At 35.2% G+C, this 13,244-nt stretch overlaps 1 protein-coding gene across 2 annotated transcripts in view; it reads right to left on the bottom strand.

The window, feature by feature from the left end:
• Nucleotides 1–13,244, bottom strand: part of LOC114466103 (receptor-type tyrosine-protein phosphatase eta) — a 61,614-nt gene that overhangs the window by 47,423 nt on the left and 947 nt on the right. The window lies entirely within an intron of this gene.

Here is a 13,244-nt window from a genome sequence, read left to right on the forward strand (position 1 = left end):
GTAAATATTTAGTTTTGTGTATTTTTTGTACAAATGTTCAGTTTTGTGTATTTTGAGCCATTTTCATATTTTTGTTGTATTTTTCTGTAATGTATGTTTTTTGGAGTCATCATTATGTATATTTTTTTATCTTTCAGCATGGCTCAGGAGGAAGTGAAGTCTGGTACAGAGCTGGAGAGGGAGGAGGAATTGGACTCCTTGATCTGTGACTTTAAGGAAGTTTGGGATCATGGGTATAATTTTAAATAACCATGAAATATTAACTTGTAACTTTTATCAGTACAAAAACATTTTTAATAATGACTTTTATTTTTTTTTCTAACCCAAACAAACTGCGACACAGTGACATCATGAACCCCGAACCGGAAGTAGCGCGCTTAAAATAAACGTTTTGAACGTTTTGCTAAACCAAATTACTCCAAAATAACAGGTGCACAAACTTGGGGTAGTTGGAACCCATTGACTAAGTTTCAGGTCGAACTCATACCGCGTCGGGGAGAAATTCGCTCCACACACACGCACGCACGCACGCACGCACGCACACACACACACACACACACACACACACACACACACACACACACGCACACGCACACACACACACACACAGAGACCTTTTTTGATTTTATAGACAGATGAAATTATTTTATTGCATAGTTGTGATCCTCACTAGCCCTCCCTAAGGAAGAGTAAGAAATAATTTATTATAGGGAGGATTCTTTTTTTATATCTGTTTATTTTATTTATTTGTAGATTGTCCTGTTGAGTTCAGAGAGAGTTTAAGAAGTGCAGTCCACATGTTTACATGTTTCATGAAATATAAAGTTAGTTAGATATGTTGAAGAGTTCAAGCCACAGATTTGTTTGCTTTACTGTTGTAATCTGTGCTTTAAAATTTACATTTTATATTTATTTAAAGTTTAAGTACATCTGAAATTGTTTATTATGAAACAGATTGATTTATTGCTTGTGTTCATTGAAAAATACATGACAAGAGGCCCTTGAAAAAATAATCGCATATTAAATCGCAATCGCAATATTGAGGAAAAAAAATCGCAATTAGATTATTTTCCAAAATCATTCAGCCCTTCTGTATACACGTTCAATCGCTTCTCAGGGACATATTTAAAGTAGATTAAAGTGAATTATCATTGTTACTGCACAACATGACCATTAAAACACAGACTTACTTTGATTTCTTTCTTTTTTTTTCCACTGCTGCTTGTTCTCTATTTTAAGTCCATTGCCTTAGTAGTTTGTCATGAATAACCTCTTCATTGTTTCTGTTTCAGCGTGGCTTCCTGACACTTTCCGAGCCCACCCAAAGACCCTAATCTGATAACACATATGGACAGACAATGAGGCTTTTAAATGAAAGTGCACTTAGTACTTTCAACTCATTAGGACTAATAAAGGAAGACAGAAGCCACACGACACAGGTGTATAAAAGTACGTTTCACTCAAACAGTCTAAATCTGATATTATTGCAGAGTTCTGCTGGTGTACATAAATAAAATAAATGATATAAAATCATTAGACACTAGGGATGAACGATTAAGTGCATTTGAGATATTATCGCAATTTTCTAATCGCAAAGGCTGCAATTATTTATTTATTTTTTATTGTTCTGTCTTGTACTGTCTTGTTAAGTTCAAAGAGTGTTTCAAAAGTGCAGTCCACATATTTACATGTTTCATTAAATGTAAAGTTAGTTAGATATGTTGAAGAGTTAAAGCCACAGATTTGTTTGCTTTACTGTTGTAATCTGTGCTTTAAAGTGTATATTTTATATTTATTTCAAGTTTAAATAATTTTGAAATTGTTTATTATGAAACAGATTGATTTATTGCTTGTGTTCATTGAAGAATACATGACAAGAGGCCCTTGAAAAAATGATTGCATATTAAATCGTAATTTTGAGGATTAAAATTGCAATTGATTATTTTCCAAAATCGTTCAGCCCTATTAGACTGAATTTATCTTCCTCTGTACTGGTCTTTTTCTCATAATTCATAAACATAGTAAACACAAATACTAATTTTTGTTGTACTCAGCTGAGTTAGTCAATTAAAATGCAATCTTCGTTGTCAACAAAAATAGCTGAATAATTGTACTGTGCAAAAGAAAACTGCTTAGAATTAAAAAAAAAAAAAAACTTTTCTCTTGGTGCACATGTAAGCCCTTTAAGTGCTACAAATACTTATTAAATTAACCCCACTTAAAATGGTTTATAATCACCTTTAATTGAACAACATTTGAGTAGGCCACTGCAACACTTACAGAAAACACTAAAAAATACATTTTGTCATGCCTATATGTCAAACTATGGCTTTTCCATAAATACATAACATGTAACTGAGGTTGGGTTTTTTCAAGGTACATAAAAAATGAGACTATGGCATAGAAGAAAGTAAACACAGCAAATACTTACATGTTAACCAGAAATCAGGGAGAATTGATATAACCAGTTATCATATTTACAGTACACATTTATTAGGCTTGGGTGGTAATACGGTAACACCGTGGGGTCATAAAAATGCAACGGTATCAGTTTCAATATCGTCACTGAAAAATAGAAATTTTTTTTTTTTTTTTTTTTTAATAAAAAAAAGAAATGCAATAAACGTATATAGGAGATAAGGATTAAATATTAAACATAATTTATTTAATGCCTAAATATGATTCTATGTCCAGGGGCATCAATGTGTTCAGTGTTGAATGGGTTGTCGTCAGGTGACAGCACGGAGGTGAGAGAGAGACAGAGAGAGCGGGAGAAAGTTAGAGAAGAGAAATACACGCAGCACATGTCTCTTAGTGTTTAACACTCAGAACTGATGGAGTTTAAGAGAGGACAGTCAGACATCTACACTGAACCTCTGACAGGCAGCCGCTAAAACAGAGGAAGCAGCACCACTGTGTGTCCGTGCACTGTGGGGGGGAGGCAAAGAGGAGTGGAGCGTACTTTCTGCGGTGATTGAGCTCTGATTACCATAATTCTTCAGTCTGTCTGTAGTACTAACATGAGCCTGACTAGTAAATAGTGTGATTTGCTTGGATGTGCTGTGTATGAGCAGATAAATGGTGAGATGGAAAGGGATGAGAATAGTGAGTCTGTGCTCAGCAGAAATTCTCGCGGTGACACATTTAAGACCTATCTGATCAGAATGTAAGACAATTTAATACTTTTTAAGGCCTTTTATTTGTAAAAAAAAATAATATATATATATATATATATATATATATATATATATATATATATATATGGGACCCTTGGTCACCCTGAACGACAGTTGAGTGACGCGTCTGAGCCTTACGTCATAATTTTCAATTAGTCACGGTAATACCGTATACCCCGGTAAAATAGGGAGGAGGTTTGACGGTATCAAAATTTGAATACCGCCCAAGTATAACATTTATCACATGAAGTGCCACAATATCCACAGAAGTTAAAGGCACTGCCCGAGACCAGAATGTTTGGAGACCAAGACAAGACCAAATGCTTCTGGAAATCGAGACCGAGTCAAGACCAAGTCAAGACCAAGACCAAGACCAAGACCAAGACCAAGACCACGATCACGATCAAGATGAAGTAAAGACCAAGACAAGCCGAGACCAAGACAAGACCAAAGCTTCTGGGAGTCGAGACCGAGTCAAGACCAAGACCGATAAAAGATCACAACCATATAAATCAAATTTAAAAACCATGGTCAGGTTGAAAATTTAATGATCATTCTCTTTCTTTAATTTTAGATTGGTTTGTTTGTTTTTTAAAATACATTAGACAAACAAAAAAAAATGCCTGCAACCCCTTTCCAAGCACAAAATTCTGTTCCACCTAATTCTTCTAAAAAATAATAAATGCATCCTTGTATGTATTCAAAAGCAACCAATAAGTACAGTTTTATTTTAGATGTTTATGTCAGCTAAATGAGGCCTAAAATTAGTGTTCAGAACTATTTCTTTATTTCTTTTTGTCTGCATATGTTGTCAAAGTTTAACACTACATGTAGTGCAACTGTGACAATTATGCATGTTTTATTCTTGAAAAAAGGTGTTCAGAGGTATTTCTGACTAGAGATAAGATGGACTGATGTGCAAGTTTGTGTAGGTGTCTGAGACAAGGCACTGGAAAAGATTTCCAAGAAGGCAGAACATTCTGTAAGCTAAAACTAACTGTTTTAAAACTAACTACAAGTAATCACAAACAGTTTCAAGTGCGTCTCCTTATTATCACATTAATGAAGTTGAAGAATAGCAGATCAGTGCTGTCTTGACGAGTCTTGATGGAAAAACCACAATCTGGCCAGTCCGAGATTGAGAAAAGACCAAGACCTTCAAGACCAACACTAGGAAAGGCTGATCTTTGATCATTTCTGTATCTGTAAAGATTTATCCATTATATTAAATATACTTTTTTACCCTTTTTAAAAATATGTTCCATGAGTTTGGTCCAATCATGTCCATTCATGGACAAGAAAGGCCAAAAAAGTAGTGTTCAGGCAGTTCAGAGATGTAAATGTTCATTTTCTGTTTTTCTTTTATCATCCAAGCCTGATTCACTGTGCTAATGTGCTATAAGCTGTGTTTTTTAGCTACATTCGGTATACAACGTTATGCTTTGCAGCCTTTAAGGGTGAGATTACAGATGGCGGAACACTCCACAAGAGAGCTTCAGTGTAAGTGTCCTTGTTTGGTATACCATAGGATCATGAATCATACTCTATAAATATCTGCTGCCTCCAAAAGTGCCCCTGCCATGACAGTTTTCAGCGATGAGTGTGTTTTCCTCCAGGTATCAGCTTCCCACACCACAGTCCTGCTCCTGCCATCAGGAGCCACATCGAGACTATGAAAATGAGCAACACAGTCAACATCACTGTTGCCAGCGCTGCGAGCTGGAAGATACACATCTGAGTACAAAGCATTTGGCTTTAACGCTTCCTCATAAGCCTGCACGAGAAGGAAGCTGGGCGTGAACGCCTTTGTGCCCACACCCATTGATTATAGGCAAAGACGTATGAGCCCTTGTGCTTATCGGAGAAGTGTGATAAATGTGATATCTTAAATGTGTGAAATAGAGAGCATGGGCTGTAATGTGTGATAGGCCTGAAAAAGCATACTGTGGGTTTGAGATCATTAGATAAGGACGTCACCTCTTCCTGTGATTTGTTTCTGTACTTTACGTTTTATTTTCCTGCCGAGTTGAAAATGTCATACCCAGAGTAAGTATGTAAGAATGTGAGTTAAAGTCCAATAATAAAATCGTTCCCTTTTCAGGAACATTGTAAAGTATCTTCATCATGACCATTATTGTCTATCGCAGAGGTTTTTAAACGTTTTTGGCACAAATACCTCCTTTCTCTTATTTCTGAATCCAAGTACCCACTTTGTCCAACGACAACATTTTACTTAGAAATAGAGCATGATGATGGAATCAACGAGTGATAACACACATTTTAAAGAATCTCATTTTGTAAATTAGTGGAAAGAAACAGTATTTAGTGCAACGGTCCCCGAACCTTTTTGGATAGTCACCACATTTTAGAAGTGAAAATATAAAATTACAGTTGTTTAAAATTGAGTGTTGTTTTAATAACAAAGAAAAGAAGAAAAAAAAGAATGATAATTCAAAAAATGTAAAAATCTTTTAATTTTTCAGCAATTTCAGGCTACCCAACATGGGGTCTCGACCCCAAGGTTAAAAAACACTGATTTAGGGGCTTTTGAATAAATGCATTTCTGCCATTGTGTACCCCTAGGAGTACACGCACCCCTATTTGAAAAACACTGGTTCATCATATCCTGAACTATGTCTCTCGTCCTCCCACCCATAGGTTTCACATATAGTTTCCATCAAAAATTAGATGGTTTTACAGTAAAATGGTGTTTCACCAAAGATTTTTTGATCTACTGGTGATGTCTGCCAAGTCTTTGGTGTGGCACCTACTCTTGTTTTTAAGTGAGAGCTTAGAACTGAAGTTTGAAATGTCACAATGTTTTACCAGGACATTTTAACAATTAAAGGAAATGTCAGAGTGGATATTTGTTGTATTGTTACCTTCATTTGTCCTTAAGGTTAGATTCTATCTGCTCTGATAAGCAAACATAGCTCTCCAATAATGAAAATGTAAGTTAAGTACGGGTGGGATGATACAGAGTTCACGATACGATTAATAATGGACTCGCCATAACGATGCAATATTTTTGGAAAGAAAAAAGACCAAAAAAATTGCAATTGGAAAAACAATCATGCTTTTATTTTATTTAACTCTGGACACACTTACAAAGTTACGCTGAGGGTTAACTTTTCAATTCAATATAAATAAAATAAAATGAAAACAATTTGGTCTGTAGTAGATTCTGTGTATTTTTAATTATAATAATTATATAATGGTGTACCATCATGTCCAGTTGATGCACGTAGCTAGTGCTGAACACTGATGACTGTTTGGTGGAATGCATTGCCTGCCTTTGCCTTACAGTTAAACTTCCCAAGGTTTGATGCAAGATCTTGCCTTCCAGTTTACTTGTTTTCCATGAAGCTGCTGCACACACAGTACATTAAATACCCTATGTTAATAGTGTACCACACATTGCACCCTGTGTCATCTGCAATAGACTCCATTAGCCTGTAATCCACACTTGCTTAAACGTTGTATGACGTAAAAAGAAAAAGGATACCATACACAACAAGCTCCACATAAAACCCTCTAAATCATACATGGGCATCTGGTGGCCCAGGGTCCACATGAAGCCCTCAGTCTAATCAAAGGGCACGGACCGAGTGTGAAGTGGCCCAAAGCTGCAGATAGGAGAGAGTGGGAAACAGTTATGGGATACAAGCTCAGGCTTGATCACCCTGTAGCTGGCCACCTTTGATGAGGGTGACTCATGTTAAAAAGGTCAAAACACCCCCTGACTCAAAGAAACACTACTGATGATGCGTCCCAAATGTACATCTTTCTCATATCTGAGACACAGCTCCCACGCCACTCTATGTTAATATGTTAATAATATGTGTTTAATGATTCTGTGCAGTCCAAAAACCCACAAAAGTACAAAAAGTACACAAAATTAGATCAAATATACACAAAATAACTCAAAACATTACAAAACTTCAAATAGAATATACTAAAAAAATAACTTCAAAACAAACAAAAATACACAAATTGACAGCAAAAAACATACAAATTTACAAAAAAAAGACAAAAGGATGACAAACATACACAAACTAACAGAGCAATAGCTACAAAATAAACAAAATGACTCAAAAAAACAACACAACAGAAAAAATATATAAAAATTAAGGTAACAACAAACTTACACAAAGCTGTAAAAATGCTGACATGAATGTTGATAATGTGGTCCTCAGATCAGACAATCATATTTTTGTGGCCCCCGCTGTGATAAAAGTTGCCCATCTCTGCTCTAAACGTAAGCTTAATTCTATTATTTCAATGCTTCCAAAAACCAAACATGTCGATATGTAACTTTTGGTAGATTAATTATCTTTCTGTCTTTTTTTTAATAACTGTATCTAGACAGCAACCCAAAATAAACATACTACAATGATATGTGGAGTACAATCCTTAATGAATGGCGCTCTTAATGTGTAACTATAGTTACTGGGAAATAAGAAAAAAAGCATTGTAAAATATTTTCTGTCCCTGCTGCAGCCTCGCGTGGCCCAAACTAGCTTGAAGGCTACAGATCTAATGATATCTATCAGCTGACAATGAGGCCTTTCAGACTGGGAGAAGAGTCTGTGTCACTTACATGGACTGGGGAACTGAAACTCTTTGTGATCACGCAACACGTAGTAATCATTCATCAATGCACATACTGGGCTTATAGTAGCAGAGGAAGCCAGTTTAGGATATTAAAGTGAAGCTGAAAATGCAATCAGAAAAACTCTTGGTAGAGTCAAGAAGCCTGAGAGTGGGTGGAGAGTGCAACGTTTCACAAAGGACGACTTGATTTGTGACTTTTACACTTTGGATGGAAGACACTAAAAGGATTGTCCTTTCAAATAAGACTACATTTAGATTGTTTAGACGTCACTACACCATCTTTCGTCATTGCTCTTCATCCAAGCGTCATGCACACTTAGTAGAGACCTACATGAGCAGGCCAGACAGAGTATTAGTGTTCGATCACTGAAGGATCATGTTTTTTTCTATTTTCTACTAATAATGTCAATATTTCTGTTGATTTACTTAGATTAAGAACGCCAACCATGCTAAACATTTCTGTGGTCAACTTTGGTTGAGACTTTTCACTTTGTAATGCAGATCTTTATTTTAATAAATCATGTCAAAAGAAATATTCATCTTATTATTGCATAGTGGAAAATCAAGCATCTAATCTGTCAACTAGTCCTTGGTATTACTATTGTACAAACAGCATATATTTGCATGAAAGTTTGGATAAAATTTCTACTTCCAAATGCATCAACTCAAGCTTTAATACTAAATCAAAATGTAAGATGCGTATCTTCTTTAAAACCAATTTATGAAAGCATGTTCAGGGTTGTATAATATGCAAATCACTGGGTTACAGTCATTAAATCTAATCTATTACATTACTGTTACATTTGCATGTGTGACTATAAGGGCTGAACGACTTCGGAAAATGATCTAATTGCGATTTTTTTTCCCGTCAATATTGCGATTGCGATTCAGTATGCGATTATTTTTTCAAAGGCCTCTTGTCATATGTCAATATGTTGCATAATAAACAATTTCAGCTTGATTTAAACTTTAAATAAATATAAAATGTAAATTTTAAAGCACAGATTACAACAATAAAGCAAACAAATCTGTGGCTTTAACTCTTCAACATACCTAACTAACTTTATATTTCATGAAACATGTAAACATGTTGTAGACTGCACTTCTTAAACACTCTCTGAACTTAACAGGACAGTATAAGAAAAACAATAAATAAATAAATTTCGATTAGAAAATCGCGTTTTATGATATTGCGATAATATGGCAAATGCAATTAATCGTTCAGCCCTAGTTACATATGACATTTCAAACACAGCCAGTGTGTCTGTTGTCCTAACATCACATCTACCCCTTTCTGACAAATAGTCACTAAGGCTGAACGATTAATTGCATTTGCAATATTATCGGAATATCATAAAATGCATTTTTTTTTTCTTGTCCTGTCCTGTCCTGTCTTGTTAAGTTCAAAGAGTGTTTAAGAAGTCCAGTCCACATGTTTACATTTTTCATGAAACGTAAAGTTTGTTAGATATGTTGAAGAGTTAAAGCCACAGATTTGCTTGCTTTATTGCTGTAAGCTTTAAAATGTATATATCTTATATTTACTTAAAGTTTAAATAATTAAAATCAAATTGATTTATTGCTCATGTTCATTGAAAAATACATGACAAGAGGCCCTTGAAAAAATAACCGCATATCAAATCGCAATCGCAATATTGAGGAAAAAAATTGCAATTAGATTATTTTCAAAAATCATTCAGCCCTCATACTAACTTATTATTCATACTAACTTTGACGTCAAAATTAGTATGTAGTGCATTCATGTTACATTGTATGAAAACATTGGGTACATGAGAAATAACCGGATTTATACCATATCAGGAAATTGTTGAATTGTTACAGCCCTGATAGTGGAATTTGCCAGTACTTAAAATCAAACATCCCCTTTTCAAAACAAAAGCGTCTCTTCTTGTCTTCAATTACTTTTTTTTAACACTTTTGTTTTGAAGTTAACTGGTAGTTTTGCCAGTAGCACAATGGCGGGTAATATGGAATCTGCAAAATCTCAGAAATGTCAGAATGAACTGTGCAAGTTTTATGGATCAAATGACCACATGTTGAGGACTCTCTATGCAGCCATCCTATGCTGCTAACACGTCTCCTTTGACACATTTTATTCATATTATTCCTCGCTCATCACATCACTGAAGCAACAAAGTGATGAAGCGACCAAAAAGTGTGACTAATAACAGGTGATTTAAACCACTATAATCACTGAAGACTGAACGCACCTTTAGAACAGGCTCATATTCCTCAAACAACGGCTTATTTCACCCATCAGGGTGAATAAATCATTATTTTCCGTTTGGTTGTCATGGCAGCTCGAGTCATCTTCGATCCATTGATGATGACTTTTTATGCACGTAAGTAACCCAAGGTTTACATACTTCATATCAGCTGTAATGGAATCAGATACCCAGAGTTTCCCATCACTGGGTGTGTTGACCCAGAGTTTATGGATAGACTCAGAGTTTGTTAACCCGCCTTTATGGAATGTCCCTCTGAAGCGCCAAAAATCCATCCAGTGGTGCAGCTTCATAGTTTACCAAAGTTGTACTAAAACATTTTGACATATTAATTTCATACATATTATGAAATTAATAATATTATTATTAATTATAATCATACATATGATTATAAGGCGCACTGTCGATTTTAGAGAAAATTATAGGATTTTAGGTGCGCCTTATAGTCCGAAAAATATAGTATATCTTATAAAAAAAAACAAAAAAAAAAAAACGCACAGTTATGCATGATTCAGCCTGGATGTCCATCGATCTGAAGCCATGGGTTTGTTTTTTTTTTTGCAGATCATGTTAATGGACATTGTAACAGGATACACTTTGAATATCATAACGTGGGTATCAATAAAATTTGTATTCAATAAAGGCAGATGAGTACATTTAAAAAGTCAAAGAGAGAAGAACAACTTTGAAACTTTTGTTGTTTCATCAGATTATTGACTTCCTTTTAAAACTGTGCATAGATGCATATCAGTATGTCAGACATGGTTCTAGCTGTTAAAGTGAAACGGCCATATTTTTAGTCATCTCTGAAGAGCTGTGTAAAACGCAGATACATTATGGTGATTTGAGCCTAAAAGTGTGAGTAGGAATGCTCAGGCCATTGAAACGAGTCCCTGCTGTGAAGGCTTGTGTCTACTGAGGGACGGGGACACCACACTGCACCTCATTCCATTCCTGACCTCTTTGTGTAAGCCACACATCCCCACATGCCATTCTCAACCTCTCTCACCCTGATTCTCTCACACGGTCTCCCACCAGATAGACCAGCGGAGCAGGGACAGGCACAGGTGTTTCTGTGGCCACTGGATGCCACGGGCGGTCTGTTGTTTAAGTTTAGTCCATAGGAATGCGTTTTAACATTTCAGGTCAGGCCACATTGGGTAGTAGTCATGGATAAACCATTTACTAAGTGAGACTGATGTCATTTGGTAGATTTTTCTCTCATTTTGTTTGTTTTTGTGTATTTTGTTTATTTTTGTAAATAATTCTGTCTTTCCGTGTTATTTATAATGTTGTCTAGCATCATTTTATTATTTGTTTTCTGAGTCATTTTTGTTCACGTTTTGCATATTTTTTAGTTATTCTTGCAGTTTTTGTAGGTTTTTGATGTCATTATGTGTTTGATTTTCTGTACATTTGTATGTTGATTAAAGCCATTTTGTGCGTTTACTTTGGGGGCCGCACAAATTAAGACCAAGCCCCCATTTGCCCATGTCTGCTGTCATTATAGACTTGATTATTACTCTGCTTATTCTCATCAGATTATTGAAATAATTGTACATTTTATTTATAATTGATTTTCTATAACATCTTTAACTCTTTTTGTTATTTCTTCTGTACATTGGTCAATAGAACTCATGTGAAGTTCTTAGATATAGGAAATAATTCATGTAGATACACTGGCTCTCAGTCAGCCTCAGAATAAACTTTAAAGTTCTGCTGCTGGTGTATAAATCTGTGAATGGGTTTGGTCCAGAATACATCAGTGAGATGTTAGTCAGGTATGAACCCAGCAGGTCTCTCAGATCTATGGACACAGGTCAGATAGTGGAGGCCAGAGCTCACAGTAAACATGGTGATGCTGCTTTTAGTTGTTATGCTGCAAAGACGTGGAACAAACTGCCAGCAGAGCTGAAGTTAAAGGTACTATTTTTCTCTATTGTATGACTAAGAAGGAGATTATTAGTCTTATTATTGTTGATGTAATGTTTTTACTGCTGATTTATTGTTCTTATTGATTTCTGAACTGTTTTCTGTTGCACGTTTTAATGATGTTAAGCACATTGATTTGCCTTGTGTATGAAATGTGCTATACAAATATATTTGACTTGCCTGGCCTAAAGGTCTCAGAAAAGTCACTTTACAGTTTCCTTCTGATTAAATTTGTGTTTGAATGAGAGGTCAAGAATTTAAAAAAAAAGAAATGTGTGTTAACACCAGAGCTGGGCGATATGGACCAAAACTCATATCTCAATATTTTTTGTCAAAATGGCGATATACAATAGAAATTTACATATTTTTTAATTCAATTGAAGTCCTACCATAAAAACAATTCAGGGTAAATTTGCTGCAAAATGCCACAGAGGCACATTTATTAACAAACAGCTATAAAAAAAAAAAAGTGTCTATTTGTACGGCAACCCGTGGTGCTATTGGTACGGTTACTGAAGCACATGTATGAAGCGTTTTAGGGTTATGGTTAGGATTAGGTTTAGGTTTAGGGTTAGGTTATAACCCAATATCACAACAATTTTTAGGGTTAGAATTAGGGTTAAGTTTAAAATCAGGTTTAGTCTTAGTCACGTGACCTAAACTGGCCAAATAGGGGCGCAGCGCACGGATAGAATGTCGGTATATTGATGCGACAACCGTACGGATGAGTGAGTTCTGTAGTGTGGCTTGTTTAGGGGAAGGTCTGGGTTAGGACGAGGGTTGGATATCGGTTGGATTTTATCCGATACCGGTGCTTACTCAGTATTTTTTAAAGGGTTCCGGTGCTTTAAAAAAAATTAAACTGCACACACTTTGTCAAAATACAATACTCTTATTTTCGGGGCCAAATTGAAAATAATATTACCTTAAATAATACATATTTAAGTAACATATGGAAATAATAAATAAACAAAAACATTTAAATAATATCCAATAAAACAATTTTATATTAAACTATACAATGCTGGAGATGAATATTGTTATCATGACTTTATTTGTCAATAATCATTAATAACCTTTGTAAAAAAAAAAAAATAAATAAAAAAAGTTACTTTTTATTTCAATATTTTTTTTAAAGCTATAGGGAGCCATTGCAAAGAGTCAAAGAGCCTAATGTTACTCCCGAGCCACAGGTTGCAGTAAACCTCTGAGCTAGAAAATCTGTTGCATTCCTGTGTAAATGCAAAACTGTGCCTTTTAAATCAGGTGTTAAAGC

This window comes from Gouania willdenowi, chromosome 6 (genome assembly GCF_900634775.1).
Source record: "Gouania willdenowi chromosome 6, fGouWil2.1, whole genome shotgun sequence".
Lineage (NCBI taxonomy): Eukaryota > Metazoa > Chordata > Actinopteri > Blenniiformes > Gobiesocidae > Gouania > Gouania willdenowi.